Source organism: Orcinus orca, chromosome 13 (genome assembly GCF_937001465.1).
Source record: "Orcinus orca chromosome 13, mOrcOrc1.1, whole genome shotgun sequence".
Classification (NCBI taxonomy): Eukaryota; Metazoa; Chordata; class Mammalia; order Artiodactyla; family Delphinidae; genus Orcinus; species Orcinus orca.
Genome location: NC_064571.1, coordinates 1,984 through 23,185, shown reverse-complemented (window position 1 = coordinate 23,185; position 21,202 = coordinate 1,984). Strand labels below are relative to the sequence as shown.

Genomic DNA, 21,202 nt, shown 5'->3' with positions numbered 1-21,202 from the left:
GGATTAGGGGACGGGTGAGGGTCAGGCTTCGGGGAAGGGTTAGGGTTAGGGTTCGGGCTAGGGTTAGGATTAGGGGACGGGGACGGTTTAGGGTCCAGGTGAGGGCAGGACAACGCTTTAGGGGGAGCGTACGTGTGAGGGCGCGGGTGAGTGTCAGCGTACGGGTTAGGATTAGGGGACGGGTGAGGGTCAGGCTTCGGGGAAGGGTTAGGGTCAGGGTTCGGGCTAGGGTTAGGGTTAGGGGACGGGGACGGTTTAGGGTCCAGGTGAGGGTACGACAACGCTTTAGGGGGAGCGTACGTATGAGGGCGCGGGTGAGTGTCAGTGTACGGGTTAGGATTAGGGGACGGGTGAGGGTCAGGCTTCGGGGAAGGGTTAGGGTCAGGTTCGGGCTAGGGTTAGGGTTAGGGGACGGGGACGGTTTAGGGTCCAGGTGAGGGTACGACAACGCTTTAGGGGGAGTGTACGTGTGAGGGCGCGGGTCAGTGTCAGCGTACAGGTTAGGATTAGGGGACGGGTGAGGGTCAGGCTTTGGGGAAGGGTTAGGGTTACCGTTGGGGCTAGGGTTAGGGTTAGGGGACGGGGACGGTTTAGGGTCCAGGTGAGGGTACGACAACGCTTTAGGTGGAGCGTACGTGTGAGGGCGCGGGTGAGTGTCAGGGTACGGGTTAGGATTAGGGGACGGGTGAGGGTCAGGCTTCGGGGAAGGGTTAGGGTTAGGGTTCGGGCTAGGGTTAGGGTTAGGGGACGGGGACGGTTTAGGGTCCAGGTGAGGGTACGACAACGCTTTAGGGGGAGCGTACGTGTGAGGGCACGGGTGAGTGTCAGCGTACGGGTTAGGATTAGGGGACGGGTGAGGGTCAGGCTTCCGGGAAGGGTTAGGGTCAGGGTTCGGGCTAGGGTTAGGGTGAGGGACGGGGACGGTTTAGGGTCCAGGTGAGGGCACGACAACGCTTTAGGGGGAGCGTATGTGTGAGGGCGCGGGTGAGTGTCAGCGTACGGGTTAGGATTAGGGGACGGGTGAGGGTCAGGCTTCGGGGAAGGGTTAGGGTCAGGGTTCGGGCTAGGGTTAGGGTTAGGGGACGGGGACGGTTTAGGGTCCAGGTGAGGGTACGACAACGCTTTAGGGGGAGCGTACGTGTGAGGGCGCGGGTGAGTGTCAGCGTACGGGTTAGGATTAGGGGACGGGTGAGGGTCAGGCTTCGGGGAAGGGTTAGGGTTAGGGCTCGGGCTAGGGTTAGGGTTAGGGGACGGGGACGGTTTAGTGTCCAGGTGAGGGTACGACGACGCTTTAGGGGGAGCGTACGTGTGAGGGCGCGGGTGAGTGTCAGCGTACGGGTTAGGATTAGGGGACGGGTGAGGGTCAGGCTTCGGGGAAGGGTTAGGGTTAGGGTTCGGGCTAGGGTTAGGGTTAGGGGACGGGGACGGTTTAGGGTCCAGGTGAGGGTACGACAACGCTTTAGGGGGAGCGTACGTGTGAGGGCGCGGGTGAGTGTCAGCGTACGGGTTAGGATTAGGGGACGGGTGAGGGTCAGGCTTCGGGGAAGGGTTAGGGTTAGGGTTCGGGCTAGGGTTAGGATTAGGGGACGGGGACGGTTTAGGGTCCAGGTGAGGGCAGGACAACGCTTTAGGGGGAGCGTACGTGTGAGGGCGCGGGTGAGTGTCAGGGTACGGGTTAGAATTAGGGGACGGGTGAGGGTCAGGCTTCGGGGAAGGGTTAGGGTTAGGGTTCGGGCTAGGGTTAGGGGACGGGGACGGGGACGGTTTAGGGTCCAGGTGAGGGTACGACAACGCTTTAGGGGGAGCGTACGTGTGAGGGCGCGGGTGAGTGTCAGCGTACGGGTTAGGATTAGGGGACGGGTGAGGGTCAGGCTTCGGGGAATTGTTAGGGTTAGCGTTCGGACTAGGGTTAGGGTTAGGGGATGGGGACGGTTTAGGGTCCAGGTGAGGGTACGACAACGCTTTAGGGGGAGCGTACGTGTGAGGGCGCGGGTGAGTGTCAGCGTACGGGTTAGGATTAGGGGACAGGTGAGGGTCAGGCTTCGGGTAAGGGTTAGGGTCAGGGTTCGGGCTAGGGTTAGGGTTAGGGGACGGGGACGGTTTAGGGTCTAGGTGAGGGTACGACAACGCTTTAGGGGGAACGTACGTGTGAGGGCGCGGGTGAGTGTCAGCGTACGGGTTAGGATTAGGGGACGGGTGAGGGTCAGGCTTCGGGGAAGGGTTAGGGTTAGGGCTCGGGCTAGGGTTAGGGTTAGGGGACGGGGACGGTTTAGTGTCCAGGTGAGGGTACGACGACGCTTTAGGGGGAGCGTACGTGTGAGGGCGCGGGTGAGTGTCAGCGTACGGGTTAGGATTAGGGGACGGGTGAGGGTCAGGCTTCGGGGAAGGGTTAGGGTTAGGGTTCGGGCTAGGGTTAGGGTTAGGGGACGGGGACGGTTTAGGGTCCAGGTGAGGGTACGACGACGCTTTAGGGGGAGCGTACGTGTGAGGGCGCGGGTGAGTGTCAGCGTACGGGTTAGGATTAGGGGACGGGTGAGGGTCAGGCTTCGGGGAAGGGTTAGGGTTAGGGTTCGGGCTAGGGTTAGGATTAGGGGACGGGGACGGTTTAGGGTCCAGGTGAGGGCAGGACAACGCTTTAGGGGGAGCGTACGTGTGAGGGCGCGGGTGAGTGTCAGCGTACGGGTTAGGATTAGGGGACGGGTGAGGGTCAGGCTTCGGGGAAGGGTTAGGGTCAGGGTTCGGGCTAGGGTTAGGGTTAGGGGACGGGGACGGTTTAGGGTCCAGGTGAGGGTACGACAACGCTTTAGGGGGAGTGTACGTGTGAGGGCGCGGGTGAGTGTCAGCGTACAGGTTAGGATTAGGGGACGGGTGAGGGTCAGGCTTTGGGGAAGGGTTAGGGTTACCGTTGGGGCTAGGGTTAGGGTTAGGGGACGGGGACGGTTTAGGGTCCAGGTGAGGGTACGACAACGCTTTAGGTGGAGCGTACGTGTGAGGGCGCGGGTGAGTGTCAGGGTACGGGTTAGGATTAGGGGACGGGTGAGGGTCAGGCTTCGGGGAAGGGTTAGGGTTAGGGTTCGGGCTAGGGTTAGGGTTAGGGGACGGGGACGGTTTAGGGTCCAGGTGAGGGTACGACAACGCTTTAGGGGGAGCGTACGTGTGAGGGCACGGGTGAGTGTCAGCGTACGGGTTAGGATTAGGGGACGGGTGAGGGTCAGGCTTCGGGGAAGGGTTAGGGTCAGGGTTCGGGCTAGGGTTAGGGTGAGGGACGGGGACGGTTTAGGGTCCAGGTGAGGGCACGACAACGCTTTAGGGGGAGCGTATGTGTGAGGGCGCGGGTGAGTGTCAGCGTACGGGTTAGGATTAGGGGACGGGTGAGGGTCAGGCTTCGGGGAAGGGTTAGGGTCAGGGTTCGGGCTAGGGTTAGGGTTAGGGGACGGGGACGGTTTAGGGTCCAGGTGAGGGTACGACAACGCTTTAGGGGGAGCGTACGTGTGAGGGCGCGGTTGAGTGTCAGTGTACGGGTTAGGATTAGGGGACGGGTGAGGGTCAGGCTTCGGGGAAGGGTTAGGGTCAGGTTCGGGCTAGGGTTAGGGTTAGGGGATGGGGACGGTTTAGGGTCCAGGTGAGGGTACGACAACGCTTTAGGGGGAGTGTACGTGTGAGGGCGCGGGTTAGTGTCAGCGTACGGGTTAGGATTAGGGGACGGGTGAGGGTCAGGCTTTGGGGAAGGGTTAGGTTTACCGTTGGGGCTAGGGTTAGGGTTAGGGGACGGAGACGGTTTAGGGTCCAGGTGAGGGTACGACAACGCTTTAGGTGGAGCGTACGTGTGAGGGCGCGGGTGAGTGTCAGGGTACGGGTTAGGATTAGGGGACGGGTGAGTGTCAGGCTTCGGGGAAGGGTTAGGGTTAGGGTTCGGGCTAGGGTTAGGATTAGGGGACGGGGACGGTTTAGGGTCCAGGTGAGGGCACGACAACGCTTTAGCGGGAGCGTACGTGTGAGGGCACGGGTGAGTGTCAGCATACGGGTTAGGATTAGGGGACGGGTGAGGGTCAGGCTTCGGGGAAGGGTTAGGGTTAGGGCTCGGGTTAGGGTTAGGGTTAGGGGACGGGGACGGTTTAGGGTCCAGGTGAGGGTACGACGACGCTTTAGGGGGAGCGTACGTGTGAGGGCGCGGGTGAGTGTCAGCGTACAGGTTAGGATTAGGGGACGGGTGAGGGTCAGGCTTTGGGGAAGGGTTAGGGTTACCGTTGGGGCTAGGGTTAGGGTTAGGGGACGGGGACGGTTTAGGGTCCAGGTGAGGGTACGACAACTCTTTAGGTGGAGCGTACGTGTGAGGGCGCGGGTGAGTGTCAGGGTACGGGTTAGGATTAGGGGACGGGTGAGGGTCAGGCTTCGGGGAAGGGTTAGGGTTAGGGTTCGGGCTAGGGTTAGGGTTAGGGGACGGGGACGGTTTAGGGTCCAGGTGAGGGTACGACAACGCTTTAGGGGGAGCATACGTGTGAGGGCGCGGGTGAGTGTCAGCGTACGGTTTAGGATTAGGGGACGGGTGAGGGTCAGGCTTCGGGGAAGGGTTAGGGTTAGGGTTCGGGCTAGGGTTAGGATTAGGGGACGGGGACGGTTTAGGGTCCAGGTGAGGGCAGGACAACGCTTTAGGGGGAGCGTACGTGTGAGGGCGCGGGTGAGTGTCAGCGTACGGGTTAGGATTAGGGGACGGGTGAGGGTCAGGCTTCGGGGAAGGGTTAGGGTCAGGGTTCGGGCTAGGGTTAGGGTTAGGGGACGGGGACGGTTTAGGGTCCAGGTGAGGGTACGACAACGCTTTAGGGGGAGCGTACGTATGAGGGCGCGGGTGAGTGTCAGTGTACGGGTTAGGATTAGGGGACGGGTGAGGGTCAGGCTTCGGGGAAGGGTTAGGGTCAGGTTCGGGCTAGGGTTAGGGTTAGGGGACGGGGACGGTTTAGGGTCCAGGTGAGGGTACGACAACGCTTTAGGGGGAGTGTACGTGTGAGGGCGCGGGTCAGTGTCAGCGTACAGGTTAGGATTAGGGGACGGGTGAGGGTCAGGCTTTGGGGAAGGGTTAGGGTTACCGTTGGGGCTAGGGTTAGGGTTAGGGGACGGGGACGGTTTAGGGTCCAGGTGAGGGTACGACAACGCTTTAGGTGGAGCGTACGTGTGAGGGCGCGGGTGAGTGTCAGGGTACGGGTTAGGATTAGGGGACGGGTGAGGGTCAGGCTTCGGGGAAGGGTTAGGGTTAGGGTTCGGGCTAGGGTTAGGGTTAGGGGACGGGGACGGTTTAGGGTCCAGGTGAGGGTACGACAACGCTTTAGGGGGAGCGTACGTGTGAGGGCACGGGTGAGTGTCAGCGTACGGGTTAGGATTAGGGGACGGGTGAGGGTCAGGCTTCCGGGAAGGGTTAGGGTCAGGGTTCGGGCTAGGGTTAGGGTGAGGGACGGGGACGGTTTAGGGTCCAGGTGAGGGCACGACAACGCTTTAGGGGGAGCGTATGTGTGAGGGCGCGGGTGAGTGTCAGCGTACGGGTTAGGATTAGGGGACGGGTGAGGGTCAGGCTTCGGGGAAGGGTTAGGGTCAGGGTTCGGGCTAGGGTTAGGGTTAGGGGACGGGGACGGTTTAGGGTCCAGGTGAGGGTACGACAACGCTTTAGGGGGAGCGTACGTGTGAGGGCGCGGGTGAGTGTCAGCGTACGGGTTAGGATTAGGGGACGGGTGAGGGTCAGGCTTCGGGGAAGGGTTAGGGTTAGGGCTCGGGCTAGGGTTAGGGTTAGGGGACGGGGACGGTTTAGTGTCCAGGTGAGGGTACGACGACGCTTTAGGGGGAGCGTACGTGTGAGGGCGCGGGTGAGTGTCAGCGTACGGGTTAGGATTAGGGGACGGGTGAGGGTCAGGCTTCGGGGAAGGGTTAGGGTTAGGGTTCGGGCTAGGGTTAGGGTTAGGGGACGGGGACGGTTTAGGGTCCAGGTGAGGGTACGACAACGCTTTAGGGGGAGCGTACGTGTGAGGGCGCGGGTGAGTGTCAGCGTACGGGTTAGGATTAGGGGACGGGTGAGGGTCAGGCTTCGGGGAAGGGTTAGGGTTAGGGTTCGGGCTAGGGTTAGGATTAGGGGACGGGGACGGTTTAGGGTCCAGGTGAGGGCAGGACAACGCTTTAGGGGGAGCGTACGTGTGAGGGCGCGGGTGAGTGTCAGCGTACGGGTTAGGATTAGGGGACGGGTGAGGGTCAGGCTTCGGGGAAGGGTTAGGGTCAGGGTTCGGGCTAGGGTTAGGGTTAGGGGACGGGGACGGTTTAGGGTCCAGGTGAGGGTACGACAACGCTTTAGGGGGAGCGTACGTATGAGGGCGCGGGTGAGTGTCAGTGTACGGGTTAGGATTAGGGGACGGGTGAGGGTCAGGCTTCGGGAAAGGGTTAGGGTCAGGTTCGGGCTCGGGTTAGGGTTAGGGGACGGGGACGGTTTAGGGTCCAGGTGAGGGTACGACAACGCTTTAGGGGGAGTGTACGTGTGAGGGCGCGGGTGAGTGTCAGCGTACAGGTTAGGATTAGGGGACGGGTGAGGGTCAGGCTTTGGGGAAGGGTTAGGGTTACCGTTGGGGCTAGGGTTAGGGTTAGGGGACGGGGATGGTTTAGGGTCCAGGTGAGGGTACGACAACGCTTTAGGTGGAGCGTACGTGTGAGGGCGCGGGTGAGTGTCAGGGTACGGGTTAGGATTAGGGGACGGGTGAGGGTCAGGCTTCGGGGAAGGGTTAGGGTTAGGGTTCGGGCTAGGGTTAGGGTTAGGGGACGGGGACGGTTTAGGGTCCAGGTGAGGGTACGACAACGCTTTAGGGGGAGCGTACGTGTGAGGGCACGGGTGAGTGTCAGCGTACGGGTTAGGATTAGGGGACGGGTGAGGGTCAGGCTTCGGGGAAGGGTTAGGGTCAGGGTTCGGGCTAGGGTTAGGGTGAGGGACGGGGACGGTTTAGGGTCCAGGTGAGGGCACGACAACGCTTTAGGGGGAGCGTACGTGTGAGGGCGCGGGTGAGTGTCAGCGTACGGGTTAGGATTAGGGGACGGGTGAGGGTCAGGCTTCGGGGAAGGGTTAGGGTCAGGGTTCGGGCTAGGGTTAGGGTTAGGGGACGGGGACGGTTTAGGGTCCAGGTGAGGGTACGACAACGCTTTAGGGGGAGCGTACGTGTGAGGGCGCGGGTGAGTGTCAGTGTACGGGTTAGGATTAGGGGACGGGTGAGGGTCAGGCTTCGGGGAAGGGTTAGGGTCAGGTTCGGGCTAGGGTTAGGGTTAGGGGATGGGGACGGTTTAGGGTCCAGGTGAGGGTACGACAACGCTTTAGGGGGAGTGTACGTGTGAGGGCGCGGGTTAGTGTCAGCGTACGGGTTAGGATTAGGGGACGGGTGAGGGTCAGGCTTCGGGGAAGGGTTAGGGTTAGGGTTCGGGCTAGGGTTAGGATTAGGGGACGGGGACGGTTTAGGGTCCAGGTGAGGGCACGAAAACGCTTTAGCGGGAGCGTACGTGTGAGGGCACGGGTGAGTGTCAGCATACGGGTTAGGATTAGGGGACGGGTGAGGGTCAGGCTTCGGGGAAGGGTTAGGGTTAGGGCTCGGGTTAGGGTTAGGGTTAGGGGACGGGGACGGTTTAGGGTCCAGGTGAGGGTACGACGACGCTTTAGGGGGAGCGTACGTGTGAGGGCGCGGGTGAGTGTCAGCGTACGGGTTAGGATTAGGGGACGGGTGAGGGTCAGGCTTTGGGGAAGGGTTAGGGTTACCGTTGGGGCTAGGGTTAGGGTTAGGGGACGGGGACGGTTTAGGGTCCAGGTGAGGGTACGACAACTCTTTAGGTGGAGCGTACGTGTGAGGGCGCGGGTGAGTGTCAGGGTACGGGTTAGGATTAGGGGACGGGTGAGGGTCAGGCTTCGGGGAAGGGTTAGGGTTAGGGTTCGGGCTAGGGTTAGGGTTAGGGGACGGGGACGGTTTAGGGTCCAGGTGAGGGTACGACAACGCTTTAGGGGGAGCGTACGTGTGAGGGCGCAGGTGAGTGTCAGCGTACGGGTTAGGATTAGGGGACGGGTGAGGGTCAGGCTTCGGGGAAGGGTTAGGGTTAGGGTTCGGGCTAGGGTTAGGATTAGGGGACGGGGACGGTTTAGGGTCCAGGTGAGGGCAGGACAACGCTTTAGGGGGAGCGTACGTGTGAGGGCGCGGGTGAGTGTCAGCGTACGGGTTAGGATTAGGGGACGGGTGAGGGTCAGGCTTCGGGGAAGGGTTAGGGTCAGGGTTCGGGCTAGGGTTAGGGTTAGGGGACGGGGACGGTTTAGGGTCCAGGTGAGGGTACGACAACGCTTTAGGGGGAGCGTACGTATGAGGGCGCGGGTGAGTGTCAGTGTACGGGTTAGGATTAGGGGACGGGTGAGGGTCAGGCTTCGGGGAAGGGTTAGGGTCAGGTTCGGGCTAGGGTTAGGGTTAGGGGACGGGGACGGTTTAGGGTCCAGGTGAGGGTACGACAACGCTTTAGGGGGAGTGTACGTGTGAGGGCGCGGGTTAGTGTCAGCGTACAGGTTAGGATTAGGGGACGGGTGAGGGTCAGGCTTTGGGGAAGGGTTAGGGTTACCGTTGGGGCTAGGGTTAGGGTTAGGGGACGGGGACGGTTTAGGGTCCAGGTGAGGGTACGACAACGCTTTAGGTGGAGCGTACGTGTGAGGGCGCGGGTGAGTGTCAGGGTACGGGTTAGGATTAGGGGACGGGTGAGGGTCAGGCTTCGGGGAAGGGTTAGGGTTAGGGTTCGGGCTAGGGTTAGGGTTAGGGGACGGGGACGGTTTAGGGTCCAGGTGAGGGTACGACAACGCTTTAGGGGGAGCGTACGTGTGAGGGCACGGGTGAGTGTCAGCGTACGGGTTAGGATTAGGGGACGGGTGAGGGTCAGGCTTCCGGGAAGGGTTAGGGTCAGGGTTCGGGCTAGGGTTAGGGTGAGGGACAGGGACGGTTTAGGGTCCAGGTGAGGGCACGACAACGCTTTAGGGGGAGCGTATGTGTGAGGGCGCGGGTGAGTGTCAGCGTACGGGTTAGGATTAGGGGACGGGTGAGGGTCAGGCTTCGGGGAAGGGTTAGGGTCAGGTTCGGGCTAGGGTTAGGGTTAGGGGATGGGGACGGTTTAGGGTCCAGGTGAGGGTACGACAACGCTTTAGGGGGAGTGTACGTGTGAGGGCACGGGTTAGTGTCAGCGTACAGGTTAGGATTAGGGGACGGGTGAGGGTCAGGCTTTGGGGAAGGGTTAGGTTTACCGTTGGGGCTAGGGTTAGGGTTAGGGGACGGAGACGGTTTAGGGTCCAGGTGAGGGTACGACAACGCTTTAGGTGGAGCGTACGTGTGAGGGCGCGGGTGAGTGTCAGGGTACGGGTTAGGATTAGGGGACGGGTGAGGGTCAGGCTTCGGGGAAGGGTTAGGGTTAGGGTTCGGGCTAGGGTTAGGATTAGGGGACGGGGACGGTTTAGGGTCCAGGTGAGGGCACGACAACGCTTTAGCGGGAGCGTACGTGTGAGGGCACGGGTGAGTGTCAGCATACGGGTTAGGATTAGGGGACGGGTGAGGGTCAGGCTTCGGGGAAGGTTTAGGGTTAGGGTTCGGGCTAGGGTTAGGGGACGGCGACGGGGACGGTTTAGGGTCCAGGTGAGGGTACGACAACGCTTTAGGGGGAGCGTATGTGTGAGGGCGCGGGTGAGTGTCAGCGTACGGGTTAGGATTAGGGGACGGGTGAGGGTCAGGCTTCGGGGAATTGTTAGGGTTAGCGTTCGGGCTAGGGTTAGGGTTAGGGGATGGGGACGGTCTAGGGTCCAGGTGAGGGTACGACAACGCTTTAGGGGGAGCGTACGTGTGAGGGCGCGGGTGAGTGTCAGCGTACGGGTTAGGATTAGGGGACGGGTGAGGGTCAGGCTTCGGGGAAGGGTTAGGGTCAGGGTTCGGGCTAGGGTTAGGATTAGGGGACAGGGACGGTTTAGGGTCCAGGTGAGGGTACGACAACGCTTTAGGGGGAGCGTACGTGTGAGGGCGCGGGTGAGTGTCAGCGTACGGGTTAGGATTAGGGGACGGGTGAGGGTCAGGCTTCGGGGAAGGGTTAGGGTTAGGGCTCGGGCTAGGGTTAGGGTTAGGGGACGGGGACGGTTTAGGGTCCAGGTGAGGGTACGACGACGCTTTAGGGGGAGCGTACGTGTGAGGGCGCGGGTGAGTGTCAGCGTACAGGTTAGGATTAGGGGACGGGTGAGGGTCAGGCTTTGGGGAAGGGTTAGGGTTACCGTTGGGGCTAGGGTTAGGGTTAGGGGACGGGGACGGTTTAGGGTCCAGGTGAGGGTACGACAACGCTTTAGGTGGAGCGTACGTGTGAGGGCGCGGGAGAGTGTCAGGGTACGGGTTAGGATTAGGGGACGGGTGAGGGTCAGGCTTCGGGGAAGGGTTAGGGTTAGGGTTCGGGCTAGGGTTAGGGTTAGGGGACGGGGACAGTTTAGGGTCCAGGTGAGGGTACGACAACGCTTTAGGGGGAGCGTACGTGTGAGGGCGCGGGTCAGTGTCATCGTACGGGTTAGGATTATGGGACGGGTGAGGGTCAGGCTTCGGGGAAGGGTTAGTGTTAGGGTTCGGGCTAGGGTTAGGGTTAGGGGACGGGGACGGTTTAGGGTCCAGGTGAGGGTACGACAACGCTTTAGGGGGAGCGTACGTGTGAGGGCGCGGATGAGTGTCAGCGTACGGGTTAGGATTAGCGGACGGGTGAGGGTCAGGCTTCGGGGAAGTGTTAGGGTTAGGGTTCGGGCTAGGGTTAGGGTTAGGGGCCGGGGACGGTTTAGGGTCCAGGTGAGGGTACGACAACGCTTTGGGGGGAGCCTACGTGTGAGGGAGCGGGTGAGTGTCAGCGTACGGGTTAGGATTAGGGGACGGGTGAGGGTCAGGCTTCGGGGAAGGGTTAGGTTTAGGGTTCGGGCTAGGGTTAGGGTTAGGGGACGGGGACGGTTTAGGGTCCAGGTGAGGGTATGAGAAGGCTTTAGGGGGAGCGTACGTGTGAGGGCGCGGGTGAGTGTCAGCGTACGGGTTAGGATTAGGGGACGGGTGAGTGTCAGGCTTCAGGGAAGGGTTAGGGTTAGGGTTCGGGGTAGGGTAAGGGTTAGGGGACGGGGACGGTTTAGGGTCCAGGTGAGGGTACCAAAAGGCTTTAGGGGGAGCGTACGTGTGAGGGCGCGGGTGAGTGTCAGCGTACGGGTTAGGATTAGGGGACGGGTGAGGGTCAGGCTTCGGGGAAGGGTTAAGGTTAGGGTGCGGGCTAGGGTTAGGGTTAGGGGACGGGGACGGTTTAGGGTCCAGGTGAGGGTACGACGACGCTTTAGGGGGAGCGTACGTGTAAGGGCGCGGGTGAGTGTCAGCGTACGGGTTAGGATTAGGGGACGGGTGAGTGTCAGGCTTCTGGGAACGGTTCAGGTTAGGGTGCGGGCTATGGTTAGGGTTAGGGGAAGGACACGGTTTAGGGTCCAGGTGAGGGTACGACAACGCTTTAGGGGGAGCGTACGTGTGAGGGCGCGGGTCAGTGTCATCGTACGGGTTAGGATTATGGGACGGGTGAGGGTCAGGCTTCGGGGAAGGGTTAGTGTTAGGGTTCGGGCTAGGGTTAGGGTTAGGGGACGGGGACGGTTTAGGGTCCAGGTGAGGGTACGACAACGCTTTAGGGGGAGCGTACGTGTGAGGGCGCGGGTGAGAGTCAGCGTACGGGTTAGGATTAGGGGAAGGGTGAGGGTCAGGCTTCGGGGAAGGGTTAGGGTTAGGGTTCGGGCTAGGGTTAGGGTTAGGGGACGGGGACGGTTTAGGGTCCAGGTGAGGGTACGACAACGCTTTAGGTGGAGCGTACGTGTGAGGGCGCGGGTGAGTGTCAGCGTACGGGTTAGGATTAGGGGACGGGTGAGGGTCAGGCTTCGGGGAAGGGCTAGGGTTAGGGTGCGGGCTAGGGCTAGGGTTAGGGGACGGGGACGGTTTAGGGTCCAGGTGAGGGTACGACAACGCTTTAGGGGGAGCGTACGTGTGAGGGCGCGGGTGAGTGTCAGCGTATGGGTTAGGATTAGGGGACGGGTGAGGGTCAGGCTTCGGGGAAGGGTTAGTGTTAGGGTTCGGGCTAGGGTTAGGGTTAGGGGATGGGGACGGTTTAGGGTCCAGGTGAGGGTACGACAACGCTTTAGGGGGAGCGTACTTGTGAGGGCGCGGGTGAGTGTCAGCGTACGGGTTAGGATTAGAGGACGGGTGAGGGTCAGGCTTCAGGGAAGGGTTAGGGTTAGGGTTCGGGGTAGGGTTAGGGTTAGGGGATGGGGATGGTTTAGGGTCCAGGTGAGGATACGACAACGCTTCAGGGGGAGCGTACGTGTGAGGGCGCAGGTGAGTGTCAGCGTACGGGTTAGGATTAGCGGATGGGTGAGGGTCAGGCTTCGGGGAAGGGTTAGTGTTAGGGTTCGGGCTAGGGTTAGGGTTAGGGTTAGGGGACGGTTAAGGGTCCAGGTGAGGGTACGACAAAGCTTTAGGGGGAGCGTACGTGTGAGGGCGCGGGTGAGTGTCAGCGTACGGGTTAGGATTAGGGGACGGGTGAGGGTCAGGCTTCGGGGAAGATTTAGGTTTAGGGTGCGGGCTAGGGTTAGGGTTAAGGGACGGGGACGGTTTAGGGTCCAGGTGAGTGTACGACAACGCCTTAGGGGGAGCGTACGGGTGAGGGCGCGCGTGAGTGTCAGCGTACGGGTTAGGATTAGGGGACGGGTGAGGGTCAGGTTTCGGGGAAGTGTTAGGGTTAGGGTTCGGGCTAGGGTTAGGGTTAGGGGACGGGGACGGTTTAGGGTCCAGGTGAGGGTACGACAACGATTTAGGGGGAGCGTACGTGTGAGGGCGCGGGTGAGTGTCAGCGTACGAGTTAGGATTAGGGGACGGGTGAGGGTCAGGCTTCGGGGAAGGGTTAGGGTTAGGGTGCGGGATAGGGTTAGGGTTAGGGGACGGGGACGGTTTAGGGTCCAGGTGAGGGTACGACAACGCTTTAGGGGGAGCGTACGTGTGAGGGCGCGGGTGAGTGTCAGCGTACGGGTTAGGATTATGGGACGGGTGAGGGTCAGGCTTCGGAGAAGGGTTAGGGTTAGGGTTCGGGCTAGGGTTAGGGTTAGGGGAGGGGGACGGTTTAGGGTCCAGGTGAGGGTATGACAACGCTTTAGGGGGAGCGTACGTGTGAGGGCGTGGGTGAGTGTCAGCGTACGGGTTAGGATTAGGGGACGGGTGAGGGTCAGGCTTCGGGGAAGGGTTAGGGTTAGGGTTCGGGCTAGGGTTAGGGTTAGGGGCCGGGGACGGTTTAGGGTCCAGGTGAGGGTACGACAACGCTTTGGGGGGAGCCTACGTGTGAGGGAGCGGGTGAGTGTCAGCGTACGGGTTAGGATTAGGGGACGGGTGAGGGTCAGGCTTCGGGGAAGGGTTAGGTTTAGGGTTCGGGCTAGGGTTAGGGTTAGGGGACGGGGACGGTTTAGGGTCCAGGTGAGGGTATGAGAAGGCTTTAGGGGGAGCGTACGTGTGAGGGCGCGGGTGAGTGTCAGCGTACGGGTTAGGATTAGGGGACGGGTGAGTGTCAGGCTTCAGGGAAGGGTTAGGGTTAGGGTTCGGGGTAGGGTAAGGGTTAGGGGACGGGGACGGTTTAGGGTCCAGGTGAGGGTACCAAAAGGCTTTAGGGGGAGCGTACGTGTGAGGGCGCGGGTGAGTGTCAGCGTACGGGTTAGGATTAGGGGACGGGTGAGGGTAAGGCTTCGGGGAAGGGTTAGGGTTAGGGTTCGGGCTAGGGTTAGGGTTAGGGGACGGGGACGGTTTAGGGTCCAGGTGAGGGTACGACAACGCTTTAGGGGGAGCGTACATGTGAGGGCGCGGGTGAGTGTCAGCGTACGGGTTAGGATTAGGGGACGGGTGAGGGTCAGGCTTCGGGGAAGGGTTAGGGTTAGTGTTTGGGCTAGGGTTAGGGTTAGGGGACGGGGACGGTTTTGGGTCCAGGTGAGGGTACGACAACCCTTTAGGGGGAGCGTACGTGTGAGGGCGCGGGTGAGTGTCAGCATACGGGTTAGGATTAGGGGACGGGTGAGGGTCAGGCTTTGGGGAAGGGTTAGGGTTAGGGTTCGGGCTAGGGTTAGGGTTAGGGGACGGGGACGGTTTAGGGTCCAGGTGAGGGTACGACAACGCTTAAGGGGGAGCGTACGTGTGAGGGCGTGGGTGAGTGTCAGCGTACGTGTTAGGATTAGGGTACGGGTGAGGGTCAGGCTTCGGGGAAGTGTTAGGGTTAGGGTTCGGGCTAGGGTTAGGGTTAGGGTTAGGGGACGGGGACGGTTTAGGTTCCAGGTGAGGGTACGACAACGCTTTAGGGGGAGCGTATGTGTGAGGGCGCGGGTGAGTGTCAGCGTACAGGTTAGGATTAGGGGACGGTTGAGGGTCAGGCTTCGGGGAAGGGTTAGGGTTTTGGTTCGGCTAGGGTTAGTGTTAGGGGACGGGGACGGTTTAGGGTCCAGGTGAGGGTACGACAACGCTTTAGGGGGAGCATACGTGTGAGGGCGCGGGTGAGTGTCAGCGTACGGGTTAGGATTAGGGGACGGGTGAGGGTCAGGCTTCGGGGAAGGGTTAGGGTTAGGGTTCGGGCTAGGGTTAGGGTTAGGAGACGGGGACGGTTTAGGGTCCAGGTGAGGGTACGACAACGCTTTAGGGGGAGCGTACGTGTGAGGGCGCGGGTGAGTGTCAGCGTACGGGATAGGATTAGGGGACGGGTGAGGGTCAGTCTTCGGGGAAGTGTTAGGGTTAGGGTTCGGGCTAGGGTTAGGGTTAGGGGACGGGGACGGTTTAGGGTCCAGTTGAGGGTACGACAACGCTTTAGGGGGAGCGTACGTGTGAGGGCGCGGGTGAGTGTCAGCGTACGGGTTAGGATTACGGGACTGGTGAGGATCAGGCTTCGGGGAAGGGTTAAGGTTAGGGTTCGGGCTAGGGTTAGGGTTATTGGACGGGGACGGTTTAGGGTCCAGGTGAGGGTACGACAACGCTTTAGGGGGAGCGTACGTGTGAGGGCGCGGGTGAGTGTCAGCGTACGGGTTAGGATTAGGGTACGGGTGAGGGTCAGGCTTCGGGGAAGTGTTAGGGTTAGGGTTCGGGCTAGGGTTAGGGTTAGGGGACGGGGACGGTTTAGGGTCCAGGTGAGGGTACAACAACGCTTTAGGGGGAGCGTATGTGTGAGGGCGCGGGTGAGTGTCAGCGTACGGGTTAGGATTAGGGGACGGGTGAGGGTCAGGCTTTGGGGAAGGGTTAGGGTTAGGGTTCGAGCTAGGGTTAGGGTTAGGGGACGGGGACGGTTTAGGGTCCAGGTGAGGGTACAACAACGCTTTAGGGGGAGCGTACGTGTGAGGGCGCGGGTGAGTGTCAGCGTACGGGTTAGGATTAGGGGACGGGTGAGGGTCAGGCTTCGGGGAAGGGTTAGTGTTAGGGTTCGGGCTAGGGTTAGGGTTAGGGGACGGGGACGGTTTAGGGTCCAGGTGAGGGTACGACAACGCTTTAGGGGGAGCGTACGTGTGAGGGCGCGGGTGAGTGTCAGCGTACGGCTTAGGATTAGGGGACGGGTGAGGGTCAGGCTTCAGGGAAGGGTTAGGGTCAGGGTTCGGGCTAGGGTTAGGGTTAGGGGACGGGGACGGTTTAGGGTCCAGGTGAGGGTACGAGGACGCTTTAGGGGGAGCGTACGTGTGAGGGCGCGGGTGAGTGTCAGCGTACGGGTTACGATTAGGGGACGGGTGAGGGTCAGGCTTCGGGGAAGTGTTAGGGTTAGTGTTCGGGCTAGGGTTAGGGTTAGGGGACGGGGACGGTTTAGGGTCCAGGTGAGGGTACGACGACGCTTTAGGGGGAGCGTACGTGTGAGGGCGCGGGTGACTGTCAGCGTACGGGTTAGGATTAGGGGACGGGTGAGGGTCAGGCTTCGGGGAAGGGTTAGGGTTAGGGCTCGGGCTAGGGTTAGGGTTAGGGGACGGGGACGGTTTAGGGTCCAGGTGAGGGTACGACGACGCTTTAGGGGGAGCGTACGTGTGAGGGCGCGGGTGAGTGTCAGCGTACGGGTTAGGATTAGGGGACGGGTGAGGGTCAGGTTTCGGAGAAGGGTTAGGTTTAGGGCTCGGGCTAGGGTTAGGGTTAGGGGACGGTGATGGTTTAGGGTCCAGGTGAGGGTACGACGACGCTTTAGGGGGAGCGTACGTGTGAGGGCGCGGGTGAGAGTCAGCGTACGGGTTAGGATTATTGGACGGGTGAGGTTCAGGCTTCGGGGAAGGGTTAGGGTTAGGGCTCGGGCTAGAGTTAGGGTTAGGGGACGGGGACGGTTTAGGGTCCAGGTGAGGGTACGACGACGCTTTAGGGGGAGCGTACGTGTGAGGGCGCGGGTGAGTGTCAGGGTACGGGTTAGGATTAGGGGACGGGTGAGGGTCAGGCTTCGGGAAGGGTTAGGGTTAGGGCTCGGGCTAGAGTTAGGGTTAGGGGACGGGGACGGTTTAGGGTCCAGGTGAGGGTACGACGACGCTTTAGGGGGAGCGTACGTGTGAGGGCGCGGGTGAGTGTCAGCGTACGGGTTAGGATTAGGGGACGGGTGAGGGTCAGGTTTCGGAGAAGGGTTAGGTTTAGGGCTCGGGCTAGGGTTAGCGTTAGGGGACGGGGACGGTTTAGGGTCCAGGTGAGGGTACGACGACGCTTTAGGTGGAGCGTAAGTGTGAGGGAGCGGGTGAGTGTCAGCGTACGGGTTAGGATTAGGGGACGGGTGAGGGTCAGGCTTCGGGGAAGGGTTAGGGTTAGGGCTCGGGCTAGGGTTAGGGTTAGGGGACGGGGACGGTTTAGGGTCCAGGTGAGGGTACGACGACGCTTTAGGGGGAGCGTACGTGTGAGGGCGCGGGTGAGTGTCAGCGTACGGGTTAGGATTAGGGGACGGGTGAGGGTCAGGCTTCGGGGAAGGTTTAGGGTTAGGGTTCGGGCTAGGGTTAGGGTTAGGGGACGGTGATGGTTTAGGGTCCAGGTGAGGGTACGACAACGCTTTAGGGGGAGCGTACGTGTGAGGGCGCGGGTGAGTGTCAGCGTACGGGTTAGGATTAGGGGACGGGTGAGGGTCAGGCTTTGGGGAAGGGTTAGGGTTAGGGCTCGGGCTAGGGTTAGGGTTAGGGGACGGGGACGGTTTAGGGTCCAGGTGAGGGTACGACGACGCTTTAGGGGGAGCGTACGTGTGAGGGCGCGGGTGAGTGTCAGCGTACGGGTTAGGATTAGGGGACGGGTGAGGGTCAGGCTTCGGGAAAGGGTTAGGGTTAGGGATCGGGCTAGGGTTAGGGTTAGGGGACGGGGACGGTTTAGGGTCCAGGTGAGGGTACGACGACGATTTAGGGGGAGCGTACGTGTGAGGGCGCGGGTGAGTGTCAGCGTACGGGTTAGGATTAGGGGACGGGTGAGGGTCAGGCTTCGGGGAAGGGTTAGGGTTAGGGTTCGGGTTAGGGTTAGGGTTAGGTGACGGGGACGATTTGGGTCCAGGTGAGGGTACGACAACGCTTTAGGGGGAGTGTAAGTGTGAGGGCGCGGGTGAGTGTCAGCGTACGTGTTAAGATTAGGGGACGGGTGAGAGTCAGGCTTCGGGGAAGGGTTAGGGTTAGGGTTCGGGCTAGAGTTAGGGTTAGGGTTAGGGGACGGGGACGGTTTAGGTTCCAGGTGAGGGTACGACAACGCTTTAGGGGGAGCGTATGTGTGAGGGCGCGGGTGAGTGTCAGCGTACAGGTTAGGATTCGGGGACGGGTGAGGGTCAGGCTTCGGGGAAGGGTTAGGGTTTTGGTGCGGGCTAGGGTTAGGGTTAGGGGACGGGGACGGTTTAGGGTCCAGGTGAGGGTACGACAACGCTTTAGGGGGAGCGTACGTGTGAGGGCGCGGGTGAGTGTCAGCGTACGGGTTAGGATTAGGGGACGGGTGAGGGTCAGGCTTCGGGGAAGTGTTAGGGTTAGGGTTCGGGCTAGGGTTAGGGTTAGGGGACGGGGACGGTTTAGGGTCCAGGTGAGGGTGCGACAACGCTTTAGGGGGAGCGTACGTGTGAGGGCGCGGGTGAGTGTCAGCGTACGGGTTAGGATTACGGGACGGGTGAGGGTCAGGCTTCGGGGAAGGGTTAGGGTTAGGGTTCGGGCTAGGGTTAGGGTTAGGAGACGGGGACGGTTTTGGGTGCAGGTGAGCGTACGACAACGCTTTAGGGGGAGCGTATGTGTGAGGGCGCGGGTGAGTGTCAGCGTACGGGTTAGGATTAGGGGACGGGTGAGTGTCAGGCTTCGGGGTAGGTTTAGTGTTCGGGTTCGGACTAGGGTTAGGGTTAGGGGACGGGGACGGTTTAGGGTCCAGGTGAGGGTACGACAGCGCTTCAGGGGGAGCATACGTGTGAGGGCGCGGGTGAGTGTCAGCGTACGGGTTACGATTAGGGGACGGGTGAGGGTCAGGCTTCGGGGAAGTGTTAGGGTTAGGGTTCGGGCTAGGGGTAGGGTTAGGGGACGGGGACGGTTTAGGGTCCAGGTGAGGGTACGACAACGCTTTAGGGGGAGCGTACGTGTGAAGGCGCGGGTGAGTGTCAGCGTACGGGTTAGGATTAGGGGAAGGGTGAGGGTCAGGCTTCGGGGAAGGGTTAGGGTTAGGGTTCGGGCTAGGGTTAGGGTTAGGGGACGGGGACGGTTTAGGGTCCAGGTGAGGGTACGACAACGCTTTAGGGGGAGCGTACGTGTGAGGGCGCGGGTGAGTGTCAGCGTACGGGTTAGGATTAGGGGACGGGTGAGGGTCAGTCTTCGGGGAAGGGTTACGGTTAGGGTTCGGGCTAGGGTTACGGTTAGGGGACGGGGACGGTTTAGGGTCCAGGTGAGGGTACGACAACGCTTTAGGGGGAGCGTACGTGTGAGGGCGCGGATGAGTGTCAGCGTACGGGTTAGGAATACGGGACTGGTGAGGATCAGGCTTCGGGGAAGGTTTAGGGTTAGGGTTCGGGCTAGGGTTAGGGTTAGGGGACGGGGACGGTTTAGGGTCCAGGTGAGGGTACGACAACGCTTTAGGGGGAGCGTACGTGTGAGGGCGCGGGTGAGTGTCAGCGTACGGGTTAGGATTAGGGGACGGGTGAGGGTCAGGCTTCGGGGAATGGTTAGTGTTAGGGTTCGGGCTAGGGTTAGGGTTAGGGGACGGGGACGGTTTAGGGTCCAGGTGAGGGTACGACAGCGCTTTAGGGGGAGCGTACGTGTGAGGGCGCGGGTGAGTGTCAGCGTACGTGTTACGATTAGGGGACGGGTGAGGGTCAGGCTTCGGGGAAGGGTTAGGGTTAGGGTTCGGGCTAGGGTTAGGGTTAGGGGACGGGGACGGTTTAGGGTCCAGGTGAGGGTACGACAACGCTTTAGGGGGAGCGTACGTGTGAGGGCGCGGGTGAGTGTCAGCGTACGGGTTAGGATTAGGGGACGGGTGAGGGTCAGGCTTCGGGGAAGTGTTAGGGTTAGGGTTCGGGCTAGGGTTAGGGTTAGGGGACGGGGACGGTTTAGGGTCCAGGTGAGGGTACGAGGACGCTTTAGGGGGAGCGTACGTGTGAGGGCGCGGGTGAGTGTCAGCGTACGGGTTAGGATTAGGGGACGGGTTAGGGTCAGGCTTCGGGGAAGTGTTAGGGTTAGGGTAGGCTAGGGTTAGGGTTAGGGGACGGGGACGGTTTAGGGTCCAGGTGAGGGTACGACAACGCTTTAGGGGGAGCGTACGTGTGAGGGCGCTGGTGAGTGTCAGCGTAGGGGTTAGGAGTAGGGGACGGGTGAGGGTCAGGCTTCTGGGAAGGGTTAGGGTTAGGGTGTGGGCTAGGGTTAGGGTTAGGGGACGGGGACGGTTTAGGGTCCAGGTGAGGGTACGACAACGCTTTAGGGGGAGCGTACCTTTGAGGGCGCGGGTGAGTGTCAGTGTACGGGTTAGGATTAGGGGACGGGTGAGGGTCAGGCTTCGGGGAAGGGTTAGGGTTAGGGCTCCGGCTAGTTTTAGGGTTAGGGGACGGGGACGGTTTAGGGTCCAGGTGAGGGTACGACAACGCTTTAGGGGGAGCGTACGTGTGAGGGCGCGGGTGAGTGTCAGCGTACGGGTTAGGATTAGGGGACGGGTGAGGGTCAGTCTTCGGGGAAGGGTTAGGGTTAGGGTTCGGGCTAGGGTTAGGGTTAGGGGACGGGGACGGTTTAGGGTCCAGTTGAGGGTACGACAACGCTTTAGGGGGAGCGTACGTGTGAGGGCGCGGGTGAGTGTCAGCGTACGGGTTAGGATTACGGGACTGGTGAGGATCAGGCTTCGGGGAAGGGTTAAGGTTAGGGTTCGGGCTAGGGTTAGGGTTAGGGGACGGGGACGGTTTAGGGTCCAGGTGAGGGTACGACAACGCTTTAGGGGGAGCGTACGTGTGAGGGCGCGGGTGAGTGTCAGCGTACGGGTTAGGATTAGGGGACGGGTGAGGGTCAGGCTTCGGGGAAGGGTTAGGGTTAGGGTTCGGGCTAGGGTTAGGGTTAGGGGACGGGGACGGTTTAGGGTCCAGGTGAGGGTACGACAACGCTTTGGGGGGAGCGTACGTGTGAGGGCGCTGGTGAGTGTCAGCGTACGGGTTAGGATTAGGGGACGGGTGAGGGTCAGGCTTCGGGGAAGTGTTAGGGTTAGGGTTTGGGCTAGGGTTAGGGTTAGGGGACGGGGACGGTTTAGGGTCCAGGTGAGGGTACAACAACGCTTTAGGGGGAGCGTACGTGTGAGGGCGCGGGTGAGTGTCAGCGTACGGGTTAGGATTAGGGGACGGGTGAGGGTCAGGCTTCGGGGAATGGTTAGGGTTAGGGTTCGAGCTAGGGTTAGGGTTAGGGGACGGGGACGGTTTAGGGTCCAGGTGAGGGTACGACAACGCTTTAGGGGGAGCGTACGTGTGAGGGCGCGGGTGAGTGTCAGTGTACGGGTTAGGATTAGGGGACGGGTGAGGGTCAGGCTTCGGGGAAGGGTTAGTGTTAGGGTTCGGGCTAGGGTTAGGGTTAGGGGACGGGGACGGTTTAGGGTCCAGGTGAGGGTACGACAACGCTTTAGGGGGAGCGTACGTGTGAGGGCGCGGGTGAGTGTCAGCGTACGGGTTAGGATTAGGGGACGGGTGAGGGTCAGGCTTCAGGGAAGGG

General features: G+C 61.0%; 1 long non-coding RNA gene across 1 annotated transcript in view; it reads left to right on the top strand.

Annotated features, from left to right (window-relative positions):
* LOC125960811 (uncharacterized) overlaps positions 1-20,750 on the top strand; it is a 43,448-nt gene extending 22,698 nt beyond the window's left edge. Inside the window, exons 2-3 of the long non-coding RNA XR_007470850.1 lie at positions 12,614-12,631; positions 20,703-20,750. This is a non-coding gene — a long non-coding RNA (uncharacterized LOC125960811). The remainder of the gene's footprint in view (positions 1-12,613; positions 12,632-20,702) is intronic.
* Positions 20,751-21,202: the final 452 nt, after the last annotated feature.